Genomic DNA, 19,083 nt, shown 5'->3' with positions numbered 1-19,083 from the left:
GCTCCCACTATCATGACACAAATTCTACCTTGCAAGTCTGGCTAGACCAGAGGATGTACACTGGTACAGATAGAAACTGGAAATACAGGGAAACCAGGGCAGATGAACCCTACAGGACCAGTGGTGTGAGTGGCAATACAGGCATGGTAGACGGAGAATGGGTAGGAAAGAGGGAACCGATTACAAGGAACTATATGTGACCTCCTCCCTGAGGGACGGACAACCGAAAAGTGGGTGAAGGGAGACGTCGGACAGGGCAAGATATGGCAAAATAACAATTTATAAATTATCAAGGGCACATGAGGGAAGGGGAGCGCGGAGGGAGGGGGAAAATGAGGACCTAATGCCGGGGTTTAAGTGGAGAGGAAATGTTTTGAGAATGATGAGGGCAATGAATGTACCAATGCGCTTTACACAATTGATGTATGTATGGATTGTGATGAGTTGTATGAGCCCCTAATAAAATGATTTTTTAAAAACGAATACACACTTAAAAAGGAGCAGGCCACACCCCACAGAGTCTATTATGCTATGTTAGATCCCATCATGGGGGAGTGCTGCCTAAATACTGAGAAATGACTCGATGGCAGTGGGTGGGGGGGTTCTTTGGGGTTCTTCATTATTCTGGTTTATTGTAGTAGCTCTAGGAAAAGCTTAAACAGCCTTGACAAGAGTGAAGCCATTTTCAGCTGACAGAAGCCATTATGAACTATAAATGAACTAGCTACAAACTATAAATGAACTAGCTGATATTAGGGAGGTAGGCTGTGCTGACAAGTGCAACGCAATGTACCGAAGGAAATGTATGTTCAGAAGGCTTGGAAGAACGATCAGAGCGATTATTGTTCAACTAAGAGCAGTTATTGTTTGACTGAGAATAGCTAACCACAATATCCTGCTTCTGTACCCTGCTTGCTTATGAACCTGCACATTGCAACAGTATAAAATCCTTTGGAAAATTAGGGGGGGGGGGAACGACAGTTTCCTTTCAAGAGGGCTGATGGTCCCTGCGCAGGAAATAAAACTTTTTCTTTTGAACTTGCTGGGTTGTTTTCTTTCTGGGAACGGACAGTAGGCTACAACATTTGGAGGCCCCACCGAGATCCTACTGCCACTGTCCCAGCCTGGTTAGAAAAGAGACCTCCTTTATGGGTGTGCTCTCCCCAGAACTAGGGAATTTCCGAAGAGATGTGTCTTCGCCCCAGTTCATTTGATTTGAGCAACCGCCTTTGGTAAGTGACTTGAACGGTGCACTTTTGGAGGCGAATTGTCAGCTGGACACGGCATATGACAGTCACCGGAGGTCCCAGGGAGACAGCTCTGTGGAACTCTTTTATCTTGAAAGGGGCAGAGCTTTTCGCAGGTGTTGGCATTCTTCTTGTTTGCTCGCTGCTTTTGCACTGCGTTCACTTTGGTGTCTGTGTTGTCACTTAAAGTGTTCATATTACCCTTTTAAAAGTTCCTCAGAGACAGATGCGATTCCAGAGAGTTCCAAAATGGGACAGAAGCCTTCGACACCACTTGAATGTCTTTTGGCTAACTTCTCTGATTTCTCTAAGTGCTCACGAAGAGCATATGGTTTTAACCCCAAAGACTGGAGACTCCGCAATTTGTGTAACGGTGATTGGGCAGAAGGAGTCCCTGATTGGCTCCCACAAGGCTCATTTTCCCTTCCCCTATTATGTTTATGGGGAACCTGGACATCCCGATCTGATCCTTTCTATTGATGTGGGAATTGACATTGCCACTGATAAGCCAGCATATATAAAAGATTTTCTTCCTCCCCCAACAGAAAGGGTTCTTGTTTCCAAGACTTCAGGAAACGCGATGGGACCAGAGGGGGAAAAAAATGAGCCACGTCCCTAAAACCGCGGCGGCGGAGCCTGCCCCTTACCCTGCCCGCTGGCTTTATCCCATTTTGCAGGAGAACTCCGGGGTGGAAAAGCTGGCTTCTGACCCTTTGGTGCTGCCACCACCCTATCAGGTTCCTGGGGGCAAAAAAAAAAAACATACTAACAACCCCTTTTTTAGTCCCCTTACTCCACACTAGGGCTGGCATTTCTTACAGACACCCCCCCCCCCAAAGTATCACTTGGCGCCAGCCATTCTCCCCTTAAGACAAGCAGCCGCAACACCTGGGAAAAACCCCCAAGTCCCTTTTTTTGGTATATGTCCCCTTTTCCTCCAGTGACTTGTATAATTAAAAGCAACAATATCCCTCCTTTTCTAACAAACTGCAAGGTCTGATTTCTTTGCTAGAAACTATTTTCCACACTCATCAGCGCACCTGGGACGATTGCCAGCAACGTCTCCAGGTGCCATTCACATCAGAGGAACGAGAGTGCATCCAGAGAGTGGACCAGAACGCAGTCATTGGACCTGATGGGCAGCCAGCGCGCACTCCCCACTTGAGAGAAACTCGTTTTCCCACTGCACGACCGATGTGGGATCCAAACTCCTCGCAAGGCCGCGAAGCCTTGACCAGGTATCGCCAGTTCATTTTGCAGGGTATCCACGGAGCAGTCAAGAAACCTACGAATTTATCTAAGGTCAGTGAGACTTTACAGGCTGCCTTTTTAAAGCGGCTGATGGAAGCCTATAGGCTTTATACACCTATAAACCCGGAGGCCCCCGAGAACAGGAGGGCAATAAATATTGCCTTTGTTACTCAGTCAGCCCCAGACATTAGAAAGAAATTGCAGAAGTTGGAAAGGTGAAGGGAAAAATCTTAGTGAATTGGTAGAAGTGGCTCAGCGGGTATATAACAACAGAGATGACCCCACCACGACAGAGACAAAAAAAAAACTGGCTAAAATTTTAGTAACTGCCATGGGAGACCCCAGAGGTTCAGGAAAGGGAAATCGTCGCCCACTCTTGGAGAGGCCATCCCATGGGCACCGCCGACCCCTGGGGAAGGATCACTGTGCCTACTGCAAAAAAAAAAAAAAAAGACATTAAAAAAATCAGTGCCCCGAAAATCCCAGGAGAGGCGGACAGCCCACCACTAGAGAGGGTGGGCCTCATCCTCGCCTAGGAAAATCCAAGCAAAACAATAATGTTTGAAAAAGCTGAATGAAGGGGTCAGGGCTCTGTTTCACTTGGCTCCCAGGAGCCCAGGCTAACTCTTCAAGTAGGGGACCAGCCAGTATATTTCTTGGTGGACAAAGGGGCTACCTTCTTGGTTTGGAAACAGACTACAGGCACATTGTCAAAATAAAAGACTTTAATTACAGGAGCCACAGGGAAGACCCAAGCATACCCATGGACAATGGCTAGAAAAACAGATTTAGCACAAGGGACAGTTACACACTCCTTCCTGGTAATGCCCGAGAGGCCCTATCCCCTAATTGGTCGGGACTTATTATGAAAACTGGGGGGCATAATTACTTTCTCGCCTGCTGAGACCACCTTAACCCTTAAACCCAAAAACGCCCAGGTTTATAGCTCTCCGTTCCGTTGTCAGAGGAATACGTGTTGTATCAAGGAGCAGAAGAGACATCCTCATCAAAGGGACTTCTTGATAAATGGCTAAAAGACATTCCTTTTGTTTGGGCAGAGAACAACCCGCCAGGCCTTGCCAAACATCAGGAGCCTCTGGTAGTACAACTTCTGAGCTGAACTACACTGGTGAGTCAAGCAATAGCTTATTCCATGGAAAGCAAAGGTGGGTATTGCTGTTTACATACACAGACTAAAAAGGACCTTGTTCCCCAGCCGCATTGAGGCAATCCTAAAAATCCCAGTACCTGAGACTAAAAGGCAGGTGCAAGAGTTCCTAGGAGCTGTGGGGTACTGTTGATTGTGAATTTTGGGATTTACGAAAATAGCCAAACAGGAAAAGGGAAAAAAAAAAAAACTTAACTGGACTGAGGTAGAACAGCAAGCCTTTAAATCCTTTAAAACGGCGCTCATATCGGCACCTGCTCTTGCCCTTCCAGCCTAAAAAAGCCTTTCCAATTGTTCATACATGAGGCTGGAGGCATAGCAAAAGGAGTGCTAACTCAGAACTTGGGGCCATGGAAGCAACCTGTGGCCTACCTTTCAAAGAAATTGGACTCTAGCTGCAGGATGGCCAAGCTGCATGCGAGCTGTGGCTGCCACTGCCATCCAAGTTAAAGAAGCTAAAAAGCTAACACAGAGACAGGATATTTTTGTGGTAGGGGGACATATGGTTGAGACCCTCCTAAAAAGTCCCCCGGACCATTGGATCTCAAACACCAGGATTATATAACCAATCCTCCTGAGGTAGTAGCCGTGACCATGCCATCCCCAGTGTTACTGCGACAACCTGCATACTCAGAGAATAATTTAAAGGTAAGCCAAGAGCGGGGCTGCCAAAAAGACTCGGAGCATCCAGGGTGGCTGCTCCACCCAATGGAAGACAATTCATACCAGAAGCACTGGGGAGAGATCCGATTTAAGGATTTCATGAAGGTATGCACTTGGGGTCCTCTAAATTGTCTCAGTTGCTTCGCAGGTACCTTTACACACCCAAACACTGGGTGGCAGATGTCACCCACCGTGGCTTGCACTGTGCTCGGGTAAACAACCCTAGAAAAGAAAAGGAGCAACCTCAACCAGGAGCTCCAGGTAGTAGTCCTGGAGAATTCTGGGAGGTAGACTTTATGGAAATCAGACCTGGAAGGTATGGCTACCGGTATTTGCTGGTGTTCGTGGACACCTATTTTGAATGGGTAGAAGCCTTCCCAATGAAGAAGGAAACCGCTGCCACTGTGTGTAAATTATTAGTTACTAAAATTGTCCCTAGATTTGGCCTTACACCTTGGGGTCCAACAATGGTCCAGCATTCATCGCTCAAATTACTAAAGTATTAGCAACACTTCTAAATATTAACTGGAAGCTGCGCTGTGCTTATAGGGCCCAAAGTTCAGGGAGAGTAGAGAGAATGAACAGAACCCTATAGAAAGTTTTGGTTAAGTTGCATTTAGAAACTGGCGAAAACTGGGTTGACCTTTTACCTTTTGCCCTACTTCGAGTCCGATGCACTCCCTATGTGAAAAAGCATTAGCCCATTTGAATTTATGTTTGGCAGACCTCCCCCAATACTTCCAAGATTGAAGGAGGTAGAAATAATAAAAGACACTAATCGTTCCCTCATTAAGTCCCTGCAGGCTGTGCAGCAGGTGAGAGAGACAAATCATCTGCTTCATTTTGGGCCCAACCAAGAGAAAGGTGAAGAGGCAGCCCACAACTTGCAACCTAGAGACTGGACATGGGTAAAGAAGCGACAACCCGGCACCTTAGAACCAAGGTGGACTGGCCCATACCAGGTGATAACCACACCAACTGCTGTTAAAGTAGCGCGGAAGGGACCGTGGATTCATCAATCACAAGAAAGCCCTCCCCGAGCATGTCCCGAAAAAATGGACACTCAGAAAGATGGAAAACCCCTTAAAAATAAGGCTTTGAAGAAGTTACTTGTTTTGTCTGTCTGAGTATCGCTGACAGCACCCGCCATTTCCGCCATCAACCGCAAACACATCTGTGAACTGTTACTCGAACCTCCAACAGGGAAAATGTAACCTCTTACACTGGGTATGACCCCCCTGTTTTCCGCTTTGATTTATGTGATTTGCTAGGAAAGAGCTGAAATTCCGGATCCTTTAAAGGTAAAGGGCACAATGGGGCCCATACCGGAACCCTGTCCTACGGGTGCGGGAAAACCCTCTATAGAAAGAAGGCTCTGACATGTGTGATCATGAAGGGCCAAAGGGACCAGGCTTCAAACACCAATGGGTGGGGGGGAATGGAATCATATCCTCGTCAATGAGGGTGGCGCGTGATGGGGACCCAATGCCCATCTCTAGACAACTGGACATACCTTGCAGAGGGGTAGTGGGGAAATGAGTCACTTAGGGTTCAGTATAGCAATAATTAAACCCACAACCTTCCTCTAGTTCTTAAACGCTTCCTCTCCCCAACTACCAGGACCCCAATTCTGCCTTGCAGCCCTGGTTAGACCAGATGATGCACAGCGGTACAGATGGGAAATGGAAATGCAGGGAATCTAGGACAGATGAACCCCTCAGGACCAGGGGTGACAGTGGCGATACCAGGAGGGAAGTGGGGTGTAAAAATGGGGAATTGATCACAGGGAGCTACATATAACCTCCTCTCTGGGGGACGGGCAGCAGAGGGGTAGGTGAAGGGAAATGCCGGGCAGTGTGATATAAGATATAATAATAATTTATAAATTATTAAGGGTGCATGGGGGAGGGGGGAGGGAGAAGGGAGGGGGAGCGGAAAAAAGGAAAATGAGCTGATTCCGGGAACCCAAGAGGAAAGAGAATTTTGGGAATGATGAGGGCAACAAATGTATAGATGTGCTTTACACAATTGATCTATGTATTGTGAGGAATTGTATGAGCCCCAATAAATGGATTTTTTTTAAAAGAAAAAGAAAGAAAGGAGGCTCTGAACAACCCATTTCGATATATGCCCGGCTGATGGACCCCCTAACTGCCAAGGGAAGAGGCATTACCATTGTGCAGCTTGGGGTCGTGAAACTACATCATCTAAAGGGTAAAAAATTGTTAAAGAAGATCCTGATATTACTTTTGAAAGAATTGAACTAAAGTCTGAGGGGTTTAATCCCGCCACTTGTATGGTTTCCAAATGTAACCCAATAAGAATCGGATTCAAGCGTTATTAGGAACAAAAGTGGTTCGCTGGGAAAACATAGGGAATTTGACTTTATGTAAATGTTAGAGATCCTGGGACAGCCTTTGCGATCCAGAAAAGTAAAATATGGCAGTTTCCCGCCCCTATAGGCCCAAACCTAGTGATAAATCCTGAAGAGCCACAGCGACATGTCACTGAGATTCCCTTGCCGCACCCTCCAGACTCTTCAGTAACTTTCCCATTCACCATCAACCCAACTCAAAGGGCCCTTCCCATTCAGGAGCCACCTCAAGGTTCTGTGTTTAAGACTCTGGATGCTGTATTCCAATTTATGAACTCAACAAATCCTAACCTCACAGCTGATTGTTGGGTTTGTCTGAACCCTGCTCCCCCTTACTATATATGCATAGGTAGAAATAGCACTATTGGTACAGACTGTGATCAAATTAAAAATGTTAGTATGAAGGATTACACTAAGCAGCAGACAGTTTGTAAATAGGGTCAGAACTGGCTCAATTCTAAGCTCACTTTAGAAGATTTGCAAGGGCAAGGGCTGTGTTTTTATTCATCTAATTATCCCTTAAATATCTCAAGGTATTGAGATTTTTGCCTTCAAGCTGTTCTTATTGAATCAAATGTTGATCCTTATTTGTTATCCGCTCAGATGGGTGCGTGGTTTGCTTGTTCCACAGGACTAACGCCCTGTCTCTTTTCCAAGTATTAGCCGCGGACTCGGTATTTGTGTGCTCGTGCATGTTATTCCTCAAGTGTACCTGTATTCTGGTGAAGGAGGGAGGGATCACTTTGGAATTTCTAGACGAGTTAAAAGAGCCCCAACTTTGGTCCTACTGTTAGCAGGGCTTGGAATTGCGGGATCAGCCGCAGTAGGGTCAGCTGCTTTAATACAAGGAAACTTAAACTATTAGGCTTAGTCAGCAAATTGATTTAGATTTGCAAGGATTAGAAAAATCAATTTCCCATTTAGAAAGATCCTTAGACTCCCTTGCAGAAGTTGTGTTGCAAAACTGCTGAGAGCTTGACTTGCAGTTTTTGAAACAAGGAGGGCTGTGCATGGCATTGGGAGAAACTTGTTGTTTTTAGTCAGAAATCATTAAAAATAGTTTATCTCTGGTTAGAAAAAGATTAAAGGAATGAAACAAGAAAAGAAATGAAGGAACCAATTGGTTTGAAAAGCTATTTAATTGGTCACCCTGGCTAACTACCCTAGTAACGGCCCTAGCCAGAACCCTAATCCTCCTCCTGCTAAGCCTCACATTTGGACCAATAATAATGAATAAGCTAGTGGTATTCGTTACACAGAAAGTACAAGCCATAAAACTCTTAGGGCTGAGCCCATCATATACCCGGCTGGCGACAGCAGATTCAATGATTTGAACTTGGCTAAAAACAGGAGGGAATGTAGTAGCTCTAGGAAAAGCTTAAATAGCTTTGACAAGAGTGAAGCCATTTTCAGCTGACAGAAGCCATTGTGAACTATAAATGAACTAGCTGATATTAGGGAGGTAGGTTGTGCAGACGTAGCGCAATGGAATGTACCGAAGGAAATGTATGTTGAGAAGGCTCACGAGAACTAAGAGCAGTTATTGTTCGACTAAGAATGGCTAACTGCAATATCCTGCTTCTGTACTCTGCTTGCTTGCATACCTGCACATTGCAAAGGTATAAAAACATTTGGAAAATTAGGCAAAGGCCTGCTCAGTCTTCTCTCAAGAGGGCTGACAATTCCTGCGCAGGAAATAAAACTTTCTTTTGAATTTGCTGGCGGTCAGAGTTGTTTTCTTTCTGGGAACAGACAGTAGGCTACAACAAAACCACATAATTTTTATCCTGTAAACGTTTATTCAATAATAAACCCAGGGGTATATTATTCAATGGGTAAGGTAAGTACAGTACTTACTTTGTTTACCAGATTATCTGTAATGCAGTTTCACAGTTTTAGCTCTCTTTTGTTTTGTTGGTTTTTACAATTTTTTATTAGGGATTTTTACGGGCAGGTTTACATATAAGATCAGTTTTGCATTCACCATTTTATTTAATTTATCAAACCTCCAATTTATCAAACTTACTCCATATCCCTTCTCCTGTCCCTTTCCCTATCTCCCCTTCATCAAAATTAACACCTACCTACCCTCTAGCTATTGCTTCTCCTTTCCATCCTTCCCTCTTACCCCTAGTAACTATCAAAATCTGTTAACCTTTTCTAAAAGGTTAACAGATAAAATACATTAAACATTTTATCAATCCATTTTCCCTGAGTTTATTTATTTATTTAAATGAAATTTTAACATTTTAGAGTAGGTGTATATCAGTGATTGATATAAGGACTAAACTGGTAACCTGATGGTTTTAATGAGGTAATATACTACCTTACCATTTCTATCAGTTTTCATGTCAGATATTTCTGGTTTCTCAGATCTTTTTTGTCAGGTAATTTGGGTCTGACATCATTCTATCTATTTGATATTTCCTGACTGCCATTCTCCTGTTTAAAAACAGATACATATTAGCAATATGGATGCCTTTAGCTTTAAAAAGTAAGTCTTACCATTAAAAAAAAGAATTACCAAATGTTTACTTATCAATTATTTCTGTAGGTTGTCATGAGAATAGTATATCTCTCCCTAGCCTCTTCTATTTATGGGATCCTCTATTGATGAATATTCTGATAGTTATTCATAAATCTGGGATGGGAAATGGACAATAACAGAATCTTTATAGTTTTTCTAGTAAAAGAATTTTAACTATAGGTGCCATTAAAACACTCTTGAACATTCTGTAAAATCCTTAAAACAATATGCAAACATGAATAGTTGTGTCTGTGTAATTTTCTGAAAAGAATATGCATATATTTCAGCAAATTTTCAACAAAATAAAAGAACTATGAATCAAAGTACCTCATTTCACAAATATATATGTATATATATACTAAATCATTGCTTCAAAAATACAGTTAATTAGCCACAAATTTATAACTAGAACCATGCATTCTGAATCTTAATATAACCATTTCCTCTTTAGACCATAGGCAAAATCTAAGTAGTAACCATGAGAGAAGAAATAGCGGAGAACAGGCATACTAGAAAAGCTTCCAACTGATTCATGCTTTATTCAACAAAACTTTATTAAGAGTTTAATACTCTGGTCAGAGAAAAGTGAAACAACAACAAAAAATCCCTGTCTTCTGAGAGTTTAAATTCTAGTAGGAACTCAAGAGCAAGTCTATTATAAAAAATTTTTAATTGATGAGATGGTTTAATAAACCTAAAGTAATCCCTTAAACTACAGAGAAAACATCTTTATGATGATTTTATTTTGCCTAGAAAGTTTTAGCAGAAAGTACATAATTCATTCAGTTATTCAAATGATCACTATAGAATGACTACAAATGTCATTCTAAAAAATGTGAACAAATGACATGCATGAAAGTCATCTGTATACCAGAGTTTATATTGTTCTAATAACATACCAATTTTCATGAGCTGACTTCTAAAACAAACCTGGAACACATTTTTCACAAAATAGATCTCTTCACCAGTCTACAAGGGTAGGGCTACGGCATATTTAGCCGGTTGTGCATAGGGTTGCAATGAGTTGAAACTGACTCAGCCCCTAATGATAACAACACACCACACTGAATCCTACAGTAAGAGAAATCTACTAATTATGATAAGCTGTGTCACTTTCTAGCTCTATTTTTTTTTTTCAATTTTCATATTTTTCTTCACTGGGGTATATTAAGGAATCAAGAAACGTCTAAATGAAAATCTGAATCAGTTATACTTTTTATGTTCTGTGTGTTGAAATTTTATTTCATAAGATTAGAAATCATAATACATCATTCAATAAGGGGTTTCATGTCATTAGAACACTAAGTTATTCAAAATTGTAACAATTTTGTTTCTCAAATTCTGTAGAAAATATGTATTATCACTCTAAAGATTCTTTTTTTCCCTGATTTCTTACAGTTTCTGTGTTGAAGATAAACCAGCCTATTTTGCATACCAGTTATATAATGCAATTCATGTAAATACAACCCATATGTAATTTTTTTTTGCACAAAATTCTCTAATTGCCTTTGGGGGGTACTAATTTAATAAGTTTAGGGGCTGATGAGCCAATGTGAGTACATTTCTATTTCCTTTCAAAGCGACAGAAAACCGAAAGCTACTAAGTCCGGGTTTAATTCCCAAATGCCACTGAATCGGCTTCAACCAGGTGGAACCTTTTTTTTTTTTTTTTAAGTTTTAAACTGTGTAATACTGGTAAATTTTTACGGTTCAGTATTAGTGTTTGGGGCTCAGGGAAATCACTCTTTCGTCCTCCCAGGTAGAGGTCAAGTTCCCTAACGTCAAAATACCCTTGCAAGGACTAAAGAACTGAAGAGCATCAGTTTCTTAGGATAGTTCCCCATACCACACTTGCCTCCACCTTACAGGGCAGCTCCGGAATGCTGCCAATTACCCAAAGAAATATGACTACACCGACACCTTTCATTGGCACTTAAATCTCATTTAAAAAGCATGCAATAAAAAGTATTTGTCCCCCAGGGAGCCACAATAACATAAATTACGAAAGTGGTTAACTTGGACTTACACTTTTCCCAACTCAATTCCCTTTGCATGGGAAGCGCCTCCAAAGGGGTTGGCTTTCAGAGTTGTGCGCAAATGGGCTTTTTTGTGCTGTTTCTCATACCATTTCTGGTCCCGTTGGTGGCTGCGGAGCTTCCTAGCAGTATGAAGACCTGGACACTTGCCTAACATTCAAAAGGAATCCCCTGAAAGGCACTTCACGGAGCGGGAGCCGGAGGCTTCAGCTTTTATGATGCTAACTGGCTCAGAGGTAAAACCATCAAGCCTGTGGGCTAGGGCCGCGCACCTGGGCCTGCAGAGGAAGCCTCGGATCCTCTGAACCATCTTAGCAAACGGCAGGAGGAATAGAAGCGCCCTAGGGACACCCTTTCCCGAAGGAAGGAGGCCCCAAGAAAGTACACCCGAACTGGGTCGCCGGCCTGGTGCACTTGGGTTCTGTGAGGTGTCCTGCGGCCTCCGCGATGCGTGGTGCTCCTTCCGAGCCGGCCGCCAGCCTGGAGAGATGGTACTTTCGGGGCTCCCTCCCCCAGACCACCCGAGGTGTCCTCCTCCCACTCTCTGCGCCCGCAACTGGGGGCCTCGCGTTCGTGCCCCGGCACCCATGGCGGACAACCATTGGTGATGCCGCGACTCCCAGCGACAGAGAGTCCCATATGTATTTTTTTAAATCATTTTATTGGGGGTCATACAACTCTTATCACAATCCATACATACATACATCAACTGTGTAAAGCACGCTTATCCATTCGTTGCCCTCGTCATTCTCAAAATTCGCTTTCCTCTTGGGTTCCTGAAATCAGCTCCTCATTTTCCTTTTTCCCCTTCCCCACTCCCCGTTCCCCCCATATGTATTTTTTAATGCCTCCAGAAATTGTATTCATTGTTCCACAATGTTATTTTCATTATTAGAATGTGGATTGAGATTTTTTGGTCTTGGATATAAGTATGTAACAGCGCCCTGATGGTGTACTGGTTCCGAGTTAGTCTGTGATCAGAAAGGGCAGTAGTTCAAAGAAAGACAGGGCTTTCGATTCCCGTAAAGATTGAGTCTCAAAACCCTTCAGGGCAGTTCTACCCTGTCCTCCATGATCGCTGTGAATCAGAAACGACTCCTTGTTTTGTGTTTAATAATATACATATGCACACGTGCAAGTTAGAAATGCGTTATACAACAAAAAGGAGACCCATCAACTAAAGGAAATGCTGTGCTGTCTGTATCAAACTTAGGGACCTAAGAAGTCTGAGCAGGAGCTCTAGGGATGTGGTGTGTTACTCATTGGCTCGCTAATCACAAGAGCAGCTGTTGGAAAGCGAGGAGAGCAAGGATGAGGCTCTCTTTCCATAAAGAGGTGTAGTCCCTGAAGCCAATAGGGACCATTCTACCCTGTGCTACAGGGTCACTGTGAATTGGAATAGAATTAATGACAGTGAGTTTGTTTTTTTAGATTTTTATAGAAATATAAAAACTTTTTGTGTTTCTATCTCCATAGAGACAGAGCCTGTCTGCATCTTCAGCATCGATTAGCATTCAAATCTTTGTCCATTTTCAGATTGGTAAATCTAGATGCTTTCATATATTTCTAAAGATTCCAACACTACATAATACTACAAGGACCCCTTTTTGTAGTGGATTATGCATGGGATTGGTAATTTCAAGGTCACTAGTTTGAACCCACAAGCCATTCCAAAGGAAAAAAGCTGTATTTGTAATTAAATGGGATCTCTTTTTTTGTTTTGTTTTCTATTTTAGTGTACTTTTCAATCACACATCTTTTGGCACATTGGTTTTTAAAGGAAAAAAATCACAACTTTTCTATAGTGTTTAAAGTATATTTGAAAACAGAAATAGTCTCATGCTAATTCTATACAAATGGCATAGCCTTGAAAATTCAAAAAAATTATTTTAAACCTCCAGTAACAGTTGGTATAATAAGCAGCATGTTTTAGCCCCAGAATTATTTGTACAGAAGGATTTTTTAGTCAGTGTTTATGAAAATATGTGAATCAGTATAAATATTATAATATATCTGTGTAAAATATTTTCTTAAGTGTACACACAAGAAGACTCTAAGTAACCTTGCAGTTCCTCTTCTTACATCCTGTATACAAGCAGAAAGGGATTGATTGATGTGAATGTGTGTTCTTGCTGTTCTTGTGAGTCACGCTGCTCATTACGGCCCTTTGAAAAAAGTAACAAAACATTGGCTGGTCTTACATCATCCTCAAAATTGTTGTTACATTTGGGCTCATCTCTACATCCATAGTGTCAGTCCATCTCCTGTATGGCTTTCCTATATTTCTCTGATGACCTAGTTTACAAAACCCAATTATCTTTTACACAGATTGGTCTCTCCTGATAGCATACCTGAAGCATGTGAGTTGAAATCTCACCATCATCACTTGTAAGGAGCATTCTGGGCATATGTTTTCCAAGACAGAGTTGTTGGTCTTCTGTCATTCCACAGTACTTTCAATAGTCTTCACCAATACCATCATTCAAATGCATGAATTCTTCTTCATTTTTGTGTGTATTTTTCAACTTTCACATGAATATCACATCGCTTGGATTAGACACACCTTAGTTTTCAAAGTGAAATCTTTGCCCTTCAACACTTGAAAGAGGTCTTGTGCAGAAGATTGCCTGATGCAATGTCATTTGATTTCCTATCGCTTCCATGAGCACTAATTGTGAATCCAAGCAGTGTGAAAATTTGACCACTTCAATCTGTTCTCCATTTATCATGATGTATACCTCTTGGCCCACTTGTGAGAACTTTGGTTTTCTTTACATTGAATTGTAATCCATACTGAGATCTACGGTTTTTCATCATCATCTGTAAGTGCTTCAAGTCCTCCTCACTTTCCACAAGCAAAGCTGTATCGCCTGCATATCAAATGTTAAAAAGCCTTGCTCCAATCCCAGTGCTGTATTCTTCATATAATCCAGCTTCTCTGTTTCTTTGTTCAGCACACAGATTGAATAAATATTGCAAGAGGATAAAACCTTAATGCACATATTTTCTGATTTTAAAATATGTAGTGTTCCCTTGTTCAACCTGTACAACTGCCTCTTAGGCCATTAATAGGTTCTGTATGAATGAACACAATGAAGGATTCTGTAATTCTCTTTCTTCTCAATAATATCCATTACTTCTTATTCACACAGTTAAAGTCTTTTGCATAGTCAATAAACACAAGTAAACATTTTTCTGGTATTCTCTGCTTTCAGTCAGATCCATCAGACATGAACAATGATAGCCCTCATTTCAAATCCTCTTGTGAATCCAGTTTGAATTTCTTCCAGTTCCCTGTCAATGTACAGTTGTTGAATGATCCACAGGAGTATTTCACATGATTGTGCTATTAATGATATTGCTTGATAATTTCTTAGGTCACATTTCTTAAGAATAGGCACAAGTATGTCTCTTCCAATTGATTAACTTTCCAATTTCTTGGCAAAGAAGAGTGAGTGCTTCCAGGGCTTCGTCAGCTGGAGGCGTCATTTCAGGTGGCAGTCTGTCCATTTCTGGAGCCTTGTTTTTCGCTAATGCTTTCAGGGCAACTGGGCTTCTCTTCAGTTTCATTCGTTCATGGTCATTTGCTGCCTTTTAAATGGTTGAAAGTTGACCTATTCTTTTGGGACAGTGATTCTGGGTATTCCTTAAATGGTCTTTTGTTGCTTCTTGTATCATTCAATATTTCAACTTGAGATTTAATTTTTTTCTTCAGTTCTTTCATGCTGTGTCTTTTCTTCCTTTTGGATTTTCAAACTCCAGGCCTTTTATATTTCATTATATAATACTTGACTTTGACTTCTCTGGCTGCCCTGGGAAACTTTCTGTTCAGCAACTTCATGTCATGATTTCTTCAATTTGATTTAGCTATTATATGATCAAAAGCAAGTTTCAGAATCTCTTCTGGCATCCACTTTGACCTTTTCTTTCTTTCCTGTCTTTGTAAAGGCCTTTTGCTTTCTTCATGTTTGATATTATTTGTTATCCCTCAACTTGTCGTTTTTACAGTCTTTATTGTTCAGTGAGTCCAATCTGTTTTTAAGCTGTTCTCAAAATTCAGGTAAAATATAGTCAAGATTATATGTTGCCTCTTGTGTACTTGTTTTAACTTTTTTCAACTTTAACCTAATTTAGAGAGGAAAAATTGATGATCTGTCCAGTCTCTGGCCTTGTTTTGGCTACCTATATCAAGCTTCTCCACTGTCTCTTCCCTCGGATGATGAAGTCAGTTTGATTTCTGTGCATTCCCTTAGGCAAAGTCCATATGTACAGTTCTTACTTATTTTGTTGAAAGAGAAGAAAACATTTACAATGAAGACGTTGCTGATCTTATAAAATTCTATCAAATTATATAGACCTTCATTTCTATCATCAAGATTATTTTTCTAACTACTATCTGTTCTTAGTCTGGAAATTGCTGAGACCTGTTCAATTTGGGTGATGCTACAGGGATTTAAAATACTGGTGACATAACTTCCAGCATCACAGCAACAAGACAGCCACCACAGTATGACAAATTGTGAGACACATAATAGAGGTGTGTGTGTGTGTGTGTGTGTGTGTGTATGTGAACATATATTTAAAATTGGATTGGCCAATGCCAGGGGATGATTGAACCACTTTCCTTCTTCCAGGAACTAAGCACTAGGATAGTTTGAATAAAATTTCAGTCACAAGTTAGGATGAAAATCCAATTACCCAGATTTCAATTGTGCCTAAATCTGGGGCTAGTTCTAATAATAACTGTAAATTATTCCATAGCTATGTAACTGTTGCAAAGAAAATGATTAGAAATAGAAGATCAGGATTCAAGTGGTCAAATTTTTTATATAGGAAGTCCTTGAGTATAAACTGATATACAACAAAAACTCTTTTAATTCTTCTTAATTGAATCATATAATCTTACCAGCATCATCCTCCACCTTCTTTTATCCAGACTAATCAGAAAAAGAGAAAATATACCCAGTTCTCACAGTCCTACATATTCCTTTGGTGAGTTACAAGGACTATGGCTAGAAGAGTCATATAAAATCATTCACTACATACATTCATACCTCAATACATACCTCAAATTATGAAAAAAGTGTTAGCAGGTATACAATGAAAACATTGACAGAAAATTTTGTTATGTTTCCTGGCCACTAGATGTCACCCTTAGGCCATTTATAAAGACAGTACAAAGCTGCTCTCAATCAATTTTAAGTGGTATCACGTCTGGGTGTAATAAACAGAAATTGATTCTGTGCTTTTTGGTAGTTGAGTTTAAATATTTCAAATACATGTAATTCTCATTTTATAATTTTTCAATAATAAATAGAATATAAAATGATTATGTAATTGTTGTCTTACCGTGAAGCATTCCTCTAGCAAGGTATTCAAGGATCCCCACTCCCATACCAAGGATTTTTTTTAACCTAAGATAAAAAAAGATCAAATATATATTTTATAATTCATTGCTAAGGGAGCAGTGTGAAGAGACTATTGCAGAATGTGACTGTGAAATGACAAAGACCAGAGTGACCGTGGTGACACTGGAAATAGAGATGACAGGAAAATTGAAGAAATGAAATCAATATAGGAGAATATCATGGTATATGCAAAGTAAGAGACAGGGTTCTAAGGAGAGCGGTGCCTGCATAGGAGAACTACAGAATAAGGAGTAAATCGATGCAGGAAACGAAAAGAGAAAAGAAATGACTGCTACACAGAAAACTGTGTCAGAGAACTGTGCTCCGTGGCTCATTCTCTGGGTGTAGATCACCAGGTGCATCTAGTTAGACTGGAACCACCAAATTGTGAGTTACAAGCAGAGTTCTTAATTCCTTCATTGTACTGCCCAAGGACTCTCACTACTATTTTCTCTCTCCCTTCCCCATCCCCCTTTTCTATATCCTTTAGGAATTTGGTTTCCAAAATAAAACCGTAATCGGGATTCTCATTGCCAGAAGTGAAATAGACCTAATAACCGTAAGAAAATTATACAAAGGGAGATATAGAAAATCCCTGTTTCATGAGATCAAGGTGAGTCTCTTGTAAGTGATTTACTTAGACACATAAATAAGATATCCATTTGAAAATAAGACAAAACTTTCATTTCAGTAACTTTATACTAGAATCTAAAAAGGTAAATTATCAAGGGTTCATGAGGGAGTGGGGAGTGGGGAGGAAGTGGAAAAAATGAGGAGCTGATGCCAGGGGCTTAAGTGGAGAATAATGTTTTGATAATGATGAGGGCAATGAATGTACAAATATGCTTTACACAATTGATGTATGTATGGATTGTGGTAAGAGTTGTATGAGCCCCTAATAAACAATTTTATAAAAAGAACTACAGGGAAAAAAAGTAAGTTTTCTAACAGGAAAATCTACTACTTCAGGCAATCATTAGCATATCAACAGGAAGTACCTCAAAAACCTCTTTTAACTTAGTGACTACACTTCATGGATGTGTTTTAAACAAAAGCATTGATGTACTTACATTAAATACTCAGCCTCCACAATTGTACTTTAGAGGTTTAATCTTATAGTACTAGGATATACAGGAAGCACTCTTTAGAACAAAACTTTTTTATTCTTTAGTTTCATAGTTATCAATATATATAACCAAAATATATTTTAAAAATATAAAATTTGCAATGTTTTTTAAATGTAACTAAATTGTCACATTCGTCCATGGATGCATCTTCATTTCTATATTATTTTTCATCTTATTTTATTATTAAATGAAAAAAACAAACTGGAAACTTATTTTATTTATAAAATTTAATGCAAAATTTATTTTGTTATAATTTTAGTTAGTGTGAAATTGAACAAAACAATTTTTTTCTTTTGTGATATAAAGATGAACTTTGCATTTGCTGCAGAAAAATACTGGTGCACTCTTGCAATTTACATTTTTGTAGATTCCTCTGTGACCTCAGGGTAATGGTGAAGACCATCCAAACGGGTACCTCTTCCAGGGATACTTTTGGTGGCAGAACTTCTCTTTTTGTTAGCAAACTCAACATCAGTAAAGCTAGTAGAAGGTCTGCCTCTTTTTGTTGGTATATTACATTTTCCTTCAAGAAAAAGAGCTTTGGTGATGCTCATTTTGAACTGTTACAGACTTTGAATTTTTATTTATTTATTTTATTTATTTATTTGTAACTGAAGGCTCTCAAAGTCTCTATGATAAAGTAGCCAAGAGTTCACAACAGTTGTGGACTTCCAGGAAGATGGCAACGGAGTAACACATACCAGAGGGACTCCACAGAATTCAGCCCAGAAGAGATCCTTAGAGAGAAATTCAACACTGTTGGAACGCAGCTGGAGCATCATAAAGATAAATAGGCACAGACCCACAAGATTTTGAGGGGCTGGGGTCTTTTGGCTTACCAGAGTGGAGGCCAGCTTAGGCTTGACTTTAGCCCCGCCACTGTCTCTGCCAGAGCTGGGACCATTTGGAGCACATAAGGGGGCTTAATCTCAACACAGCCACAGTTTGCCACCGCATGCCTCGGGTCAGGGACTAAACCCTTGCAGCCCCATGGGCAGAGATCAGGGTTCAGCTTCATTGTTACTTTTGTTTCCCTCTCTTCTCTATAACCCCGCACAGTCTCAGCAGGCTTACTTTTTTTTTCTTTCTCCTCTTTGTCTCTTTCCTGTACTCTCACACTCCACTGCTGACCTCCAGACCACTCCCCTTAGACTAGGGTATTTACACCTACGCCACACCCAGCTAGGTGAGCTCCACCCTGTACAGCTAGCCTGAGGCTGGTGAAAGTGCTGAAGACCTTCACCAGGGGATACTCTGCCCAACTTCTTACCAGGGAATTCCT

Source organism: Echinops telfairi, unplaced genomic scaffold (genome assembly GCF_000313985.2).
Source record: "Echinops telfairi isolate 266 unplaced genomic scaffold, ASM31398v2 ScPeMD7_655;HRSCAF=1070, whole genome shotgun sequence".
Classification (NCBI taxonomy): Eukaryota; Metazoa; Chordata; class Mammalia; order Afrosoricida; family Tenrecidae; genus Echinops; species Echinops telfairi.
This window is presented reverse-complemented; position numbering follows the sequence as displayed.